Raw genomic sequence first — 18,496 nt, 5'->3', positions numbered from 1 at the left:
GACAGCAGCAGCACCCTCCACACATCCCACATCGTCACACACACAAACGCAGCGGGCCGTGGGGGTGTGTCTGAGGGCGATGTTAGCACTGTGGACTCAGAGTTCATGTGGAAGTATTGCTGTTGCTCTCCTGCCTCCCTGTGAGGCGTAAAATATCATCAGACGTCATCAGACATGAATGTTTTCTTTCTTTGCTACTGTTGAAGTTTCCATTCCAGACCGAAGAGCTTGATTTATTTTTGTGTTTTGTAGCCCCTCTCCCTTTACTCTTACAGATAGCTTGCACATGAGAGGTTTGAAGTACTACTGCTAGTATATCTATAGTACTAGTAAGTAAAGATCACCTCTGTATTATAGATGTAAGCTGCACAGTTAAATTTGAGTGAAACATCAACGCAGTTCATTTATCATCAGTTGACGGAACAACGCAGTTCATTTATCATCAGTTGATGGAAATGAAGTCGCACGTCTCCATTATGGATGTGTGTGTGTGTGTGTGTGGACATGTCACGTTTGTGTCCACAGCAGTCTGTCTCAGCGTTTTGTTTAGGGTGGCAGATTAAAACCACATGTGGGGAAGTCCCTGATTTATTTATTTTTGTTGAATTTCTGAATCCACATTTATTGGGTAGAATTTATAACCCTGAGTTTTGAGCTTGACGCTTTTCTGGCTGCTTCCTGCTGACCGTGCACTCTGCATTTCTGCTGTGCAGACCAGGAGAAGTTTTATTCGGTCCTAAAGCCGACACGCCTTCAGACTATTGGAGACGTTCCTAAGATTCCGCACTGATTTTTATCTGAGGGTGGGTATTACAAGCTGTTAATTAGTTTAATGTTAGATTTTTTTTGTAAATGTTTGGTTATTTTTTATTTCAGCTGTTTGACTCTATCAGCTAGATGTTGATCAGCTTCAGAGAAACAAACACTTAATACACCAAGCATGGTTTAGAAGTGAGATGAGTTTTCACTACCCCCCCTTCGCTGTGTCCCATTTTAAAATGTAGACAAGCTCTTTGAACCTCTGTGGCAGTCACGGGGGGTCGTTCTTGCGTGTCTCCGCCTTCTGCGCGTCGGCGCCGGAGCATCGATGTTGTCTGCTTCTGGGTGTTTCTAAAAACGATGCAGGTTGTAAAATATCAGCCTTGAGTAAAGTGGAATGCTTTTCAAAATTCAGTCAACCATAAAAACCATAGGATAACAGACTAAAATGTACAAAACTGTTTATTCAAGTGTTTACTTTGACTTTTCGTAAATTCAATATAATAAATAAGTTAATGGCTGCTGCTTGGATCACTTGTCTTGTTTGGTTACTGGTTTTATTTAATTGCACAAATGAAGAGTCATTTCAGTTTCTGCATATTTAATGGAGGAACAAATATTCTACAGGTGTAAATCTAAATAATTTGAATCTTTTGCAAAAATTATTTTGATTCGTGATTCAAGTTAAAGGTGAAACATCTGAGATAGACTCGTTACATGCAAAGTCAGATGTTCCAATCCTTTATTTTAAATGTGAGAGCAATGTTTTTAAGCATCATTCCAGTCAGTTACAGATGTACGCTCCTGTTCCAGTTGCACATATTATTCAGAAATTACAGATCCATGGGGCTGTAGCTAACCTCCCTGGATGTGGCCAAGGAGGATAACTGATGACAAATCCAAAAGACGGGTACTCCATATGGTAAACAAAAAATAGTGCACAGAAAAACTTCTACAAAGATCCAAGGTGAAATTCAAGCTCAAGGAACATCAGTGTCCGATCGCACCAACTGTCATTGTTTGAGCCAAAGTGGACTACATGGGGGACGACCAAGGAGGACGCCATTGTTGAAAACATAAAAAAGCCAGACTGGAATATGCCAAACTACTTTTAGACCAGCCACAAAACTTCTGGGAGAAGGTCCTATGGACAGATCAGACACAAGTGAAACTTTGCCAAGGCACATCAGCACTGTTCACAGATGGAAAAATGAAGCATACTGAGAAAAAAACACTGTCCCTGTTGTAAAACATGGAGGAGGCTCTGTTATGTTCTGGGGCTTTTTGCTGCTTCTGGCATAGGGTGTCTTGAATCTGAGCAGGGTACAATGTCCCACTGTCGTCCCAGTGGCACAGGACTTAAGTGCTTGCCCCGTAAAAAAAAAAATAAAGGTTTTCAGTATAATACATATACAGGCGCTGGCCAGTAAATTAGAATATCATCAAAAGGTTGAAAATATGTCAGTAATTCCATTCAAAACGTGAAACTTGTACATTATATTCATGCAATGCACACAGACCAATGTATTTCCAATGTTCATTACATTTAAATTTGATATTCATAAGTGACAACTAATGAAAACTCCAAATTTGGTATCTCAAAAAATTAGAATATTCTGAAAAGGCTGAATATAGAAGACACCTGCTGCCACTCTAATCAGCTGATTTACTCAAAACACCTGCAAAGGCCTTTAAAAGGTCCCTCAGTCTTGTTTTGAAGGCACCACAATCATGGGGAAGACTTCTGACTTAACAGCTGTCCAAAAGACAATCATTGACACCTTGCACAAGGAGGGCAAGACACAAAAGGTGATTGCTAAAGAAGCTGGCTGTTCGCAGAGCTCTGTGTCCAAGCACATTAACAGACAGGCGAAGGGACGGAAAAAATGTGGTAGAAAAAAGTGTACAAGCTCTAGGGATAACCGCACCCTGCAGAGAATTGTGACGACAAACCCATTCAAAAATGTGGGGGAGATCCACAAAGAGTGGACTGCAGCTGGAGTCAGCGCTTCAAGAACCACCACGAGGAGACTCATGAAAGACATGGGATTCAGGTGTCGCATTCCGTGTGTCAAGCCACTCTTGAACATGAAACAGCGCAAGAAGCGTCTCGCCTGGGCCAAGGACAAAAAGGACTGGACTGATGCTGAGTGGTCCAAAGTTATGTTTTCTGATGAAAGCAAGTTCTGCATTTCCTTTGGAAATCAAGGACCCAGAGTCTGGAGGAAGAGCGGAGAAGCACAGAATCCACGTTGCATGAGGTCCAGTGTAAAGTTTCCACCGTCAGTGATGGTGTGGGGTGCCATGTCATCTGCCGGTGTTGGCCCACTCTGTTTCCTGAGGTCCAGGGTCAATGCAGCCGTCTACCAGGAAGTTTTAGAGCACTTCATGCTTCCTGCTGCTGACCAACTTTATGGGGAGGCAGACTTCACCTTTCAACAGGACTTGGCACCTGCACACAGTGCCAAAACCACCAGCACCTGGTTCAAGGACCATGGTATCCCTGTCCTCGATTGGCCAGCAAACTCGCCTGACCTTAACCCCATAGAAAATCTATGGGGTATTGTGAAGCGGAGGATGCAATACGCTAGACCCAACAATGCAGAGGAGCTGAAGACGACTATCAGAGCAACCTGGGCTCTCATAACACCTGAGCAGTGCCACAGACTGATCGAGTCCATGCCACGCCGCATTACTGCAGTTATTGAGGCAAAAGGAGCCCCGACTAAGTATTGAGTGCTATACATGCACATTCTTTTCATGTTCATTCTTTTCAGTTGGCCAACATTAGAGAAACAAACATTTTTTCATTGGCCTTTAGAATATTCTAATTTTCTGAGATACCAGATTTGATGTTTTCATTGGTTGTCACCTATAAATATCAAAATTAAACGTAATAAACATCGGAAATACATTGGTCTGTGTGCATTGCATGAATATAATGTACAAGTTTCACGTTTTGAATGGAATTACTGAAATATTTTCAACCTTTTGATGATATTCTAATTTACTGGCCAGCACCTGTATTTTACTGTTAGAGTGGTCCCATATTTTTATTTAGCATGAAAAAGATGATACAACGTTCTTAAATGACTAGTCTTGTAAATCAGTAAAGATTAACTGAACAGATGAAAATTGAAGTTTTTTACAAAAATCTGCATCAGACGGTGGCACAGGAGTTAAGTGCTCGCCCCGTAATCGGAAGGTTGCAGGTTCGAGCCCCGCTCAGTCTGTCGCTGTCGTTGTGTCCTTGGGCAAGACACTTAACCCACGTTGCCTGCTGGTGGTGGTCGGAGGGACCGGTGGCGCCAGTGCTCGGCAGCCTCGCCTCTGTCAGTGCGCCCCAGGGCAGCTGTGGCTACATTGTAGCTCATCCCCACCAGTGTGTGAATGTGTGTGTGAATGGGTGAATGACTGATTGTGTTGTAAAGCGCCTTGGGGGGTTCCAAGAACTCTAGAAGGCGCTATATCAAATACAGGCCATTTACCATTTAAACCAAAAGGACTAATTAAATGATACAAAGGATATGCAATATGCAAAGGATACATAGGAATCAAAACTTTCAATACAATGCAAACACCAGGGAAGTTCAAGCTACCTTAATGATGCTGAGCTCCTTGCTGCATGATTTAAATTTCAGTTTTTTTTAATGTAAACTGTGTGAAAAACACATCTTTACAATTATAAAATTAAATGAGGGATAGTTTGAGTGGCTTTTAATGACATATTGGTTTATACAACTTTTTATTTACCCTCTGGTGTAATTAGGCTTTACCTAATCTCTAACTTTAATTATTGTTATACAACAATACCATAAATCTCCTGTATTCATTGTATTGAAATCCATTTGTCTTTATTTCGACAACTCTAATATCTAAAGAACAGGAAACTTTTCTGACCCAGAACTAACACACATGATCTATTCAGACACGCTGTGTGTTAAACAGCCACCAGATGGCAGTCTGACAATGCTGTTGTCATGGTGACCTACAGTCACTGTGGGAGCATCAATAATCAGCATTGTTCCTGCAGCATCGTCTCAGATAATTTAGTTTTTTTTTATTCCCCCTCACCAACGAAGATGTGTTGACAGCTGCTCCCCCTGCTGCTACTTCCTGTTTACAAATCATCTGTATCCTTCATTTCTCTCGATCGGTTCTTCAGGCATCAGACTTCATTCAGATTTAAACATACAATAAAAACACAGAGTTTCAGCAAAGAGATAGATAGATAGATAGATAGATAGATAGATGATAGATAAGTTTAGAGGCTGCACAAAAATAAAACTGAATGCAAAAATCTGCAAATAATTTATATGCTACATAAGTAAATTAACCAAACGCAGGAATGTTTCTGTCTTCTGAAAAACACATTTTTATTTCATTTTTATTGCATGATTGTGTTTCTGACAAGTTGGCACCAACGCAACAGAGACTAAAGTTTTTAAGTCTGAAAAATAAAAATAGTGAGGAATGGGTGTTGGAGTAAGCCTGGCTTGGCTCCTCTAGAGATGGTTACTTCTGTGCATCTAGATTATTCAAGGGATCTTAGTGGGAGAAAGATCAGTCAGAAATGCTCGACCAAAAAGCTTGAATGTCAGCAACACAAAATGAGCAGCAGTGAACAAGAGTCGGTTGTTGGTTGAGTTGTTGGTATGAGGGAAGCTTCTAGCCTAACTCGAGCAGTTTCTACCATTGTCTTTCAATCGATCTCCGCATGCTACTGGACAACAAACAACGTGACGTACTCACCGCAACCGATGTCGGTAAACGAGGCAGACCGCTGTTGAATGAGGCAAAAATACATCATTTGTCTAATGAAAGGAGTTTGGTTCGATTCTCTAGACCAGGAAAGTTCAGCAATCTGGAAATGACTCTTTGAAAACTCAAAAGAAAATTTGTGGTTTTTTTATAATTTCATTCTGTAAAATCTCTAAATAGAAGCAGCAATGCTGAAAGCAAGGCTTGATGCTGGTGTGCTTCAGATCCTCAGATTGACCTGATTCTATGAGATGATCTTCACTCCAAACTAGTGTCATTTACCCGTGCCCAACTGCAAAGCACAAACACACAGTCTCAAAAAGCTGCAAGAAACATATTTTCTACATGTTGTATTTATAAACAAACTGATTTCTTATTTTATTCTTTTAAATGAGGAAAATACTGAACCAAAACATGACGATTTTCTGGTCTGGTCTCGGAGAGGAGGTCAAGTGTGTGGATCTACAGCATGTTTTTCTCTTTATAAATACCTGTAAGGGCTGCTTTCACTTTTCTTTTCCATCAATACATTTGTCCGTCTGTACCAAATTTGGTCATTTTGAACAAATCCAAAGCAACGGATAACATGATTACAGGGTTCTGACGAGATTACTTCCTAAAATATAAATAAGTGGTCCTGAGTTGTTGTTTTTTTTTTTTTGGTGACATCTAGAAGCACAAACACAAGTTGCGTTCAGAATCCCACAGAAGAAAACAGCAGTGAAGGACTTATAGATCAGATATCACAAAGACATCTGCATCATTGAACTTTAATAAGATGGAAAATGAGCAGGAAATCCTTAAATCAGCCTTCTCTGCTCACTTCTCTTGGCTGTCCTTGAAAAACGGAACAAAGATTTTTAGCAGTCTGCTGACTTCATCCTGGAGAAGAAGTTTGGCACATTGACACCCATCATTGATGCTCTTTAATCTTTTTCTCTTGAGGCGGAGCCTTGAAATTTGGCAGCACAGTTAATGTGCTGAAGAGATGAAACAGCAGAGTAAACCTCAGAGAGGCTGCGTTAATGATGCAGAGGAAAGTAGAGAATACGAGGATTTCAGGAACATGTCAGTCAGTACAACAGGAGAGCAGATTCTTCACAGAATGTCACATTGTCCTTCAGAGACCTGACAGTCTGGTATCTTTAATCTGGCCTTGTGTTACTTAATATTTACATCATAGCACAAAGTCACAGCTTTGCATGAGGAAAGAAGACACTGACTACATGTGCTTTTATGTGGCCCAGATGCAAACTAATGGGATGTGACAGGGTTTGATATCCACGTAGAGCTGGTCTTAATCAGCTGCACAAACTAGTTTAACACTAAATATACTGCGTTGGTTTTAATCTATATACATTTGTTTCTGACACAAATGTGATATTAAATATGGGAAAAAAGGCAACATTTGCTTGAAGTGGTTGTCTAGAAACGATAAAGGTAATTTCTGTATTAAAGTGTTCAAAATTTTACTCCTGCCTGTTGTGGATGGCTTTCTGAATGGCCTCTGGGGTTACATCTGACTGGACTGATATGCTAATGGCTAGTATGCATGAAGCCAATGCAAAATGTTGCTTTTTTAAAGTACTCTAGCTTCGTAATATTTGCAGCAGTTCATACAACAATATTTTGTAAATATTTACATTGCCTTCAATTACACACCACATGGTCATTTACAAGAAATTCTCTGGCAATTTACAAACACAAAAAGGGCCCAAAAACCCCTTATGAAGAAAAATATTAATCGAAACAGTGTTCCCTCACCTAGACGCGGGTCACCGGGACAACGACGGGTCCTGACTGTGGTTTGTGCCTTTGCACCAAACTGCAGTTCAGACCACCCACCCCTTTTTGTAGTCCTTGGAGAGGGTGCTGCAGAGTGCTCCTTCTGGTGAGTCCCTTGTTCTGCTGAGGGACTCACAATGGCAATGGGCAATGACAGTCAGACCTGGAGATGTGTGGTTGAGAGAAACAGCCCTCTGATCTAAATCAGAGCTGTGTTTTTTTATTGGACATCTGTGCTCATCATGGATTGTCCACAATGAACACCATGTTCAAGCATAAAAGTGTCCTTGTGTACCCTTGGACACTAGGATACTTTAGGCTTCAGCTCGATGATCAACTTTGTTTTTTCATCTGATCTACAGCCACATGTTTTGGACACTTGGGTGAAGAGAAGGGTGCTGTCAAGCTGAAGAAAGAGTTCTATCAGGTTTTTTTGACCTGTGGGACTCCAGAGGCAGCTAATAGGTACTGGCAGTCCAAGCTGAATGCGGCTTGGGTCGTCATGGAGGCAAATACATTACATGGGAGGAGTTTGGTGAGACCATTGAGCAAGACTTCTGCATGGCTTTGAGGAGATTTTGGTCCACCATCCAGCACCTCAAGAGGGTAAGGCAGTATGCTACCTACACTGTTTATAGTGGGGATGGTTTGCTTCTGATCTCAACTTGGAATGTTGTTGATTGGTGGGCGGAGTACTTCAAAGACCTCCTCCATCCCACTGGCGCGTGAGGAAGTAGAGTCCAGGGACTTTTGTTAGGGCCTGCTTGGTCTTTATTTGTTTTTAGTCAGAAGATTCTAGGACTCTTTATTCATTAGGGAATCGTACACACTTCGTTTTGATTCAAGAAACAGTCAGGTTTATAAACAAAATAAGAATTTATTTTACAAACAATTAAAATTTGACAGATTGTTCAAACTATTATTTACTATGAGTGGATGCGAACTAAAGGGTGGTGTCTGGAACTAATGTGTAAATATAAGAACTTCCGGATCTCAAAGAGCTGAGTTCTGGGTGTAAAAGAATTTGGTTGGTGTTGAGCTATAAAGTTGTTATTATCAAAACCACATCCAGACTCTATCTGCATGTCTACATTACCCGGATTCAGAGACCCTCTTGGTGGATCCGAAAGTGAGAGGGGACGGATGGCCGCTGGCACCGGAGGGCTGCAGAGTACCGAGGTACCGATTCTTTCAGTCCAGAGATGTCTTGGGTCAAGACAGATGCATGAAACCGAGCGTCTTAAAAATAACTCTGAAGGAGTTTTGCGTCAGCTTTGTTCTTCAGGTACTATCTTGTTGTATCAGCTTCGCAGGTGTGAAAAAGGTTTTAAAAGGTTTTGACAATGTGTCAAAATCTTTGCTGGTTAAAGAGGTTCTGCTCCAGATGGCCGGTCTGAAGCTTTTTCTATAGAACTCTCGAACTGTTCAAACTGCTGAATCACCAGAGTGATCCAGTTTTACTGGTCGATGTTATGATTGAATAGCCAACCAAAAGTTGACAAGTTTGAGGAATATTACCAAGAATCTCAGAAACACACGCCCACTTTGATTTGGAGGCTCTGAACTGGGTAAAAGGTTACTTATGTGTCATGCGTTTAACTTAACTTTGTCCTTGTGTGAGTGCAAATGGTGTTGACCTCGTCAAGTAAACATGCTAAACATATATATCATTAAGCACAGATTGATTAAACATTTCATTGTTTTATAATTATTATAAGTAGCAATAAACAAACGTTTATTTAATGATTATCTTTCATTTTAAAATCTTCTTTTCTTCTGATCTTCTGTGAACTGAGGAGTTTATTTAATGAGTTCCTCTGTAAAGGGACCTTGGTAGGAGAGAATGTTATTGTTTATCTTTTTATTATCTCTGTCAGGGCTGCAGGCTTTCAGTCTCCTGTGAGGGAAAACATTGTAGGTTGCAGTCAAAGCCAGGTTAAGTTGATCTGGCTGTGGATCTGACCTGTGGGTCTCAAAATCAGGCCATTTCATGACGTTACAACAGTCTATGTCTGCAAAATATTTAATCAAAATATAGATTCTATTCAGCATTTGTCTTTTGATCTATTGTAAAAAGAAAACGCTCCTGGAACTCTCATTGATTTTGTTCAGTCAACAGTTTGAATTTACATTTTATTTGTCTCAGCTCTGTAACAATACTGGATGTTGAACACAATTTTATGAGTCCTAGTAAGTTTTTCTTTTTTCGCTTTATCGACATGCTGCATGCATAATTCATTTTAAGATCTAGTTCAGAATTTGATATTTTCTGCTTGATGAACCGATGTTGAATTTTTGAAGATGCAACAACAGAACTATATTTAAAAAATGTCTGCACCAAGAAACCAGTAATAACGTAACTAAGAATTAAAATTCATAAAAAAGACAATCTGGAAACAAGATATATATACATACATACATATATATATATATATATATATATATATATATATGTGTGTGTGTGTGTATATATATATATATATATATATATATATATATATATATATATATATATATATATGTGTGTGTGTGTGTGTGTGTGTGTATATATACACACACACACATATATATATATATACATACATACATATGTATGTATATATATATATATATATATATATATATATATATATATATATATATATATACATATATATACATATATATATATATATATATATATATATATATATATATATATATATATATATATGTATATATATATATATATATATATAGCATCTGCTAAATGAGTAAACATAAACACAAGAGTCTAGATTGTCCTGAGCGTGGTGTAGCCACTTCTAGCCGATGATCCTGTGATGACCGGAGCGACCGCGCAGAGACGTAAGCCTTTGCAAGAGGATTCAGGTAGATGGGAGCCGTACCATTCCGGACTTTGTGTGCTAGTGTTAGCAATTTGAATTTGAAGCGTGCAGCTAGCGGTAGCCAGTGGAGCTCAATGAACAGAGGGGTGACGTGTGCTCTTTTTGGCTGATTGAAGACCAGACAGGCCATTGCGTTCTGGACCATTTGAAGAGGTCTCACAGTACAGCCTGGAAGACCAGTTAGAAAGGCATTGCAGTAATTGAGGTGGGAGATGACGGTAGATTGTACCAGGAGCTGGGTGGCATGTTGTGTTAGGTATGGTTTGATCTTTTGTATGTTATACAGCGCAAAGCGGCATGAATGAGCAACAGAGGCAACATGATCTTTAAAGGTCAGGGCTCATCAGTCACAACACCCAGATTTCGAACTGCCTTTAAAGGAGCCAGAGGAAGTCATTTTGGATTGAGATATTGTGCTGTATGGATGGTTTTGCTGGGATGACAAGTAGTTCAGTTTTAGAGAGGCTGAGTTGGAGATGGTGGGATTTCATCCATTTTGATATGTCAGAGAGACAGTTTGATATTCGTGCAGAGACAGTGTGGTCGTCCAGATCTGTCTATCAGACAGATAGAGCTTGGTGTCGTCCGCATAGCAGTGGTAGGAGAAGCCATATGATTGAATGATCTCACCCAGTGAGGTGGTGTATATTGCAAAGAGGAGAGGTCCCAGTACAGAGCCCTGGGGGACTCCTGTGGCAAGATGGTGCACGTTAGAGGATTGTCCAAGCCAAGATACACTGAATGATCGTCCTGTGAGGTATGATTCGAGCCAGGCGTGTGCTTAATCAATGATGCCCATTAGGGTTGTCACGGTATGAAAATTTAACCTCACGGTTATTATGACCAAAATTATCACGGTTTTCGGTATTATCGCGGTATTTTTTAAACGGTGTTGCATTTGTTCAGAAAGCATTGATAGTCCTGTTCTACACAAACTGAAATAGTTTTGAAAAGGTTTAACAGTGTTTATTAAACCTAAAATAACACAAAGCCTTAGCAAAAGTGCAACTTTTCACAAGTAAAGGAACAAATAGCTTCTTTTTCTGGAACATGTTACAGTAGACAGTGCAGGTTTAAATTATACAAATCCAAACATTCGAAACATAAACAATATGTAAACAAATCAAAGAAACACCACTTGTTTTCTCATATACTTGTTTTCTTCATTATCAAAATGAAAATCTAAAACTCCAGTCCACACTTGACTTGAGCTCTGTACAAGTCAACCTTAAAATAATATGTATTTAAAATAAATAGCCACTTTAAACAAATTACTAAAATAACTACTACACTATGTAATCAAATCCAAATGTTCAAGTATAAATGGCATTGAATAAGTAAACAAATCAATGACAAGGAACTAATTGTATATTTCTCTTCATCAACAAATAAGATGCTTCATCCAGCAACAGGGTGTCCGTGACACGGTTTAAATGCTGGCAGAGGACGCTGCGGCTGCAGTATATAGTGACTCGTTGCATTCTACCTCAACCAAAAGTCCTCACGTCATGCATTTAAGCTAAAATGCTAATGTTGACTTACCTTGCACTGGCTGTAGAGACGTGGGTGATGGTCACGCAGATGTGCCATTAGATTTGAAGTGTTGCTGCCTTTTGCAGACACTTGTTTCCTGCACGTTCTGCAAATGGGATAGCCGTCTTCTATTAACTGTCCCTCAGCATTTTTCAGAAATCCAAAATATGCCCATACTTCCGATTTAGTCTTCTTTAAGGGCTGATGGATGTCCTGGTCGCTGCCGTCTCCTCCTTCGGCCATTATTTCAGCTTCAAAGTCTTGGTTGCAAACTAAAAAGTGCGTGTGCGCGGGAGCTTCAGCAGAAGCAACGGTGGCTGGTAAGGGTCACCGCGCCTAAACCGCGGCCACGGTAAACCCACCGAGATATTTTAGCTTTTTAAAAACTGGACGGTTATTTTTATTGTCAACTTTTTTACCGGGGTTTACCGCTATACCGGTTACCGTGACAACCCTAATGCCCATGCTAGAGAGTGTGGACAAAAGGAAGCCATGGTTGACAGTGTCAAATGCAGCCAATAAGTCGAGCAGGATAAGCACTGAGGATTTGGCAGTCGCTCTAGCTTCTCTTAAGGATTCAGTCACTGCTAACAGAGCAGTTTCAGTGGAGTGGCCCTTTTGGAACCCAGATTGGTAAGGGTCAAGCAGACAGTTTTGTGAGAGGTATTCTGTGATCTGCTTGAAAGCCACCCTTTCAACGATTTTGGACAGAAAAGGGAGGAGAGAGATAGGTTGGTAGTTCTCCACATGATTTGGAGGAAGAGATGTATTTTGGCAGCGGTTTAATCTGAGCATGCTTGAGAGAGGTGAGAAATGTACCGGATGTCGGTGAAGCAATGGTCACATGTGTGACTGCTGCGGCTACTGTAGGAGCAATAGCTTGGAGCAGTTTAGTCGGAATGGGGTCGAGTGGGCATGTAGTAGGGTGGCTGCACGTGAGAAGCTTGGACACACCGTTCTCAGTGAGAGGGGAAAAAGAGGAAAATGAAGCAGGTGACCTGTCATTTCAGGTCTTTATCATTTTTGTTTAGATTTTAAAAGATGGCATTATTTACATTTAGAATTGACATGCAGATAAAAAAATGAATGCAGTAAAATAAAATTAATTTTTATTAAATATTCATTCATTATTTTACAAGCACAGAAAGCATGCAGCATGCTCCAGAGCCGTGGGTTGCAGACCTCTGGTCTAATGTGTCTTTGAGCAACACACTGAATGCTGTATAACCGCCCAACATGCAAATTAGGGGTATGAGTGTTAAGTTAAACAAGGGATTATGGATTGCAGTTGAAAGGATTTTAAGTAACACAGGCCTGAAAAGTTTTATGTAAAGCAAACATTTTACCTGTCTTACACAGTAGTAATGAACAATTTTTATTATGGTAGTGGAGGGATAGATTATCCAGTCCTGCAAAGTTTAAAGGGCCAAGTACACAGCCCAGTGGTAATCCTATGTTTAGGATTTCAGGGTACAGTTCTCTTTCCTGACATCCTGTCTTCTCAACATGAAAGTGTGATTTTTTCCCCCCACATTCCTGTTTTCCTCCCACAGTTGTAAAACTTAAATTACTTGCCATTAAATAACTTTTTTTATTCACTTTTTGTGTCTGCCATGTCTGTAGAGTCAATGTGTGAATGTTTCTCCTGGCTAACATGTGTAACATATGTCAGTAGTTCCAGCACATGTTTTTACCTTAATGTTTGAGCACCTGTTGAGGTAGAAATCTTGTAGCTCTGGCAGCTAAAGTAGCCTCGGGCTGTGGCTCAGATTGACATGGCACCTCCTGCTGCTGCATAGCTCTCTGTTCTGTCATCACACAAACACAAATTACCTGACAGTCACTGCTGATTCACAAGGGCAGTGGTACACTGGGTGACACCCCTCCGCTCCTAGATCCAGCTGTCCATGCAGTTAGAAATATGCATTTTTTTTCATGCTTCTCAACAATGTTCTAACATAGTAAAGCTTTAAGTATATTGTGGAGATAAGAAAGGAAAATCAATTATAAAGTAATTCTCTCACATTTGTCTAAAAGCCTCCTCCAATAACATGTGTCAGACCGAAATCAATCGTTGGACAATCTACCGGTAGTTGTCGGGCTCGCCAATCCGCTGCCCTTCAGCACTACGCTGAGCGCTCCTTTGAGATAAAACTCACATATTTAGCAACAGCCCGAACACCTCCTATGTGAAACATTTGTACTTTGGGTTGGGTAACCTTTTTGGACGTCATGGGCATGTCTAAAGCAGGTGCTAGAAATAACATAAAAAAATATTGTTGCTTACTCAATGACGTCATATCCAGGTCATTTCTGCACATCCAGGTTTGGTCAACTGAAGGTGCAGACTGTGACACCAGATGAAGTCTTTCATCAATGTATTGTGGACTTCTGGTATTGATGTCTCCATGACCTCCAGATATGGGCTAAACCTGGTCCAAAGGAGGTCGTTGTGGATGTCAATACCGGATGTCCACAAGGTCATCTGGCGTCACAGTCTGCCCCTTCAGTGGACAAAAGCTGGATGTGTAAAAATGACCTGGAAAAGACGTTGCTATGACATGTCTGAGCAGTGAGACGCAATATTTTTTATGTTATGTCTTGTTTCAGACATGCCCATGGCATCCAAAAAAGTAACCCAACCTAAGGTGCAAATGTTTTACGTCATATTGACATCCAAGTGGAGTAATGTTTAGACATAGAATAATGGACCTGGTTTGCACGTCCAGCGGATTTCTAGAATTGATCTAGACTGACGGACTCCATTTAGACTTGATCTGCACGTCCATGTTTGTTTGGTGGGATACTGTGCCTACCTTTGCTCTCAAAAGTTTAAATTAGCATCAAACGAAACCTTTAAAACAACTCCACTCTTTAAAAAAATCACATTTGTTTGTGTAAACATTATATAATAAATCATGATGTCACTGTTGTTTTCATATTACATAGTTATAAAAGCAGAAATATTCTAATATTCCTTTAAGATTTTCCCAGGATGGCATTGGGGATAGCTTCTGCTGTAATATAAATTGCAATATTATTGCAAATAAGCAAATTATCTAGGTTAAAACATGTTTTATTGTAGGTTTCAGGGGGAAAGGGCTGTAATAAAATAGTTACTGTAGATCAGCAGTGATTTAGCAAGACTCAGTGTAATAATAAAAAGCTGTAAGCTGTAGGACACAATAAACTAACAGAAACCCACCTGTGAAGCCCCCCCCCCCCCCTCCCCACACACACACACACACAGGTGTCTGTTGCTCCTGCCTCAGATCGTTGCTGTAAATGAGAATGAGTTCAAAATCAACTCATCTGGATAAATAAAGTTTAAATAAAAAAATCTTTCTTAGCCTTTAATTATATATATATATATATATATATATATATATATATATATATATATATATATATATATATATATATATATATATATATTCGCTTTTATGGTTTCTTTGGAAATGTAGCAGTCAACTTTCCAAGAAAATGTTAAGCATCAATGCACAACAACTGGTCTGAGTCTAAGTGCAGCTTCTGTGAGGAGGAAGCTGTAGTCTTTCCTAATGATTTAACATGACATACACTGCTAATTGAGGTTTTTCCCACTAGCATTTATGGTCCCTGAAAACGGGGGACTGCAGCGGAGGTGGGCTTATAGATTTGACACTGCACAACACCATGAGCTGGCATGAAAATACACAGAACTGCACAGAGATTTGTTGAGCTTATGCCTAGGTGACTCACTTTGCACACATCAGCATTAGTTTGCTTTATAAAAATAAACAGAGACAGACGGCGAGAATTGAACTGGTACAGCGAATTTCATCTCAGTCAGACTGGAGATAGACTTTCTTCTTCTTTCTGACTGTGACCAAACTGTGAAAATGGAAGTGCTGCCATCTTCTTACATTCCCCATTTCCTTGGTTACCTGAGATGTCACGCATGCGCACACGCACACGCACACACACACACACACACACACACACACACACACACACACACACACACACACACACACACACACACACACACACACACACACCCACACGCACACACACACACACGCGCGCGCACACACAAGCACACACACACACACGCGCGCGCACACACACACACACGCACGCACACACAAACACACACACACACACACACACACACACACACACACACACACACACACAGAGTGAAGAAGTGTTTGATTGGGCATACCTGCTTAAAATTTCTCCCACAAACCTCTATTTGAAATATGCCAACTTCTCTTGTGAAACAATATGTCAAATTGTTCTCAAGTTAAAAGGGTGTCATTGTCATTTTAGAGTTAAGAAGAGGACCTTATAGACATATAGTTTGAAAGAATAATTGTGGCACAATCACCCCATTTTATTTTTGCTAATGCAGACTGCACTCTATAGAAGATGGAGAGAAGGATTGGCAGATGGTGGGGCTTAGTGGACATGCAATGCAGCTTTCCAAGTATACTGGACAACCTTTGACCCCAAGAATTGCTACATTAAAGGCAACGTATTATGCAAAGTTTGGCTTTTATATCTTTTTGTGCTACCATGTGAGTCTCTATTGCCTCTATATACACTTAAGGACAGCAACAGCCGGAGTGGAAATAGGAGAACAACACGGAGGTGCTACAACGCGCTCGATGCTATTTATTGTCACAGTCTGGCAAACTGAGGCATCAAGGCAAGCTTGGACTCAGCACCCGCATTCTGGAGCCTGTGATAAGCATTTTGTTTGTCTTCAGCTATACAGACCATTTATTGCAGCACAAAAATACTGAACAGTTGCACAACTTATTTATAAAATCATGCATGATGTTTCATTTAACCCCGCTTGTCAAAATGAGTGCCCAAACTGTGATGGAAAAGCTCTCCTGAAATTACAAACCCTTGCCGGTACACGCCGGTTCACAATAACCCGCTCCGCTCCGTCCCAAACCCTGCAGACGGATCTGAGGCTTTATAACTTCAGAAAAAATGTCAAAACACGTCTCCCTTAAAAGAGATATAAGGAGCTTTCCTTCCTTCCCATGGGATTTTTCAGGTGTTTCTGTGATAAATAATAATAATAATAATAATAATAATAATAATAATAATAATAATAATAATAATAAGAATCAATAAGAATGCATACGTTTTATATAGACCCCTTGAAGCGTGACGTCATGCGCTCCCATACCCCTGCCCCCAGCCTCTGGCTGGAGGACAAGTAGCCGGCACCTCCCACCATTGTGTTTATCTGTTAGTTGTCAATAAACTGAGCTAAATAGCTGCTAAGTAAAATCTATCAGCATGGGTAACACACATAGAGCTGTATGCTGCACAGGGAGATGACAAGACAGTAAAAATACAATTTACAGGTTTCCAGCTGATAAAATTTGCTGAAGGCAATGATTAACAGCATATTCCAGTAGAAATCAGTCTCATGACAGAATAAAAAAGTAAGATATCTGCCTCACATGTCTAGACACGAACAAGTTATAGCCATCTAATGACTTATATGCTTATTAATATAATTATATGTGGCTGTGGGGGCATGAGTAGCCAAGAAGAAGCAACAGAGGACAAAAAAACTTAAAAAACTGGATTAAATATTTTACTTGTAGCGTCATAAATGTCCTGTTTTTGACCTAAAGGTCATGAACTGCTGCGTCTGCTCGAGCAGAGACATAAAGTCTATGACACAGGCCTAATCTACATGAGATAGTGGCCAAGGTCTTTCATGCACTCTGCTCATGTGAACTGCTTCACCTCTGTTACAGCTCAAGATGAAGACGAAGAACTCTCAGATAACACTTCAGGCACTCGAGGAGAACAGACGCTTCCCTCTTTCGCTCCCTTATCTTTTTTTCCCAAGACTCTTTGTCCTGTCTGCCCACAGAGTGCTTCTCTGCATTTCTTCAGAAAAACTCTTTTTTTTTTTTTTACTAACCATGGATTTGATAAACTGGTCATTCAATGCGATCGATAAGATTTTTTCAACAATGAGTACGGAGCAGGGGGCTCTCACTTGTCCACAGGGGATGCACCCGCTGGGATATATGTTGGATTCCTGGAAAGAGTGGAAGATCATATGCCTCTCACAGCTGTCCATTGAGGACATCGAAGATGTATGGATATTTGGTCTGATGATCACTGGATTTCTCCTGATTGGAGTGGGAAGATATCTGGTTTTCTGGAAATTTGGGAAGACAGGATCGATTGGAGGGCGACCCGCACCCACAGAAAGCACTGTCCATGTGGAGACTTCTCAGACTGGGACGTTACTCGAGGTGAATCGTAAGCTGGACAATGTTCTAGCTGCGATACCGGTATTAGTGCGCAAAATGGATGTCATCTCGGAGAGAGTCACCGGACGGTAAGGACAAGCTTAAAACCCAAAATTGGCTTCACTGAAGGACTGGAATGATCAGTTTAAAGACTGAAGGCAGAGAGGAAAATTATCTCAGCCTGACCCAAACAAATTCTTATCTGAATCTGACGCCCTGGTAGCCTTGAGTTGCAAGCAACTAAAACCTCCACGAAGCAATGCAGACAGATGCTGTGAAAACCCGACCAATTGGATTGGTGGACTTCAGCCTGGCGAGGTCATCAACTGGAGGAGCCAATGTGCTCTTTGCTTCTCCCAAGATCTCCCTCCCACCTGTGACTGTACAGTAGATGAGCACCATAGATGGCTGCTCTCGCTGGGGGAAACAGGATCCCCCCCCCCCCCCCCCCCCCCCCCGCCTTCCTATTGGAGTCTCATGTTATGTTGTGTT

This window comes from Nothobranchius furzeri, chromosome 6, assembly GCF_043380555.1.
Source record: "Nothobranchius furzeri strain GRZ-AD chromosome 6, NfurGRZ-RIMD1, whole genome shotgun sequence".
NCBI lineage: Eukaryota > Metazoa > Chordata > Actinopteri > Cyprinodontiformes > Nothobranchiidae > Nothobranchius > Nothobranchius furzeri.
This window is presented reverse-complemented; position numbering follows the sequence as displayed.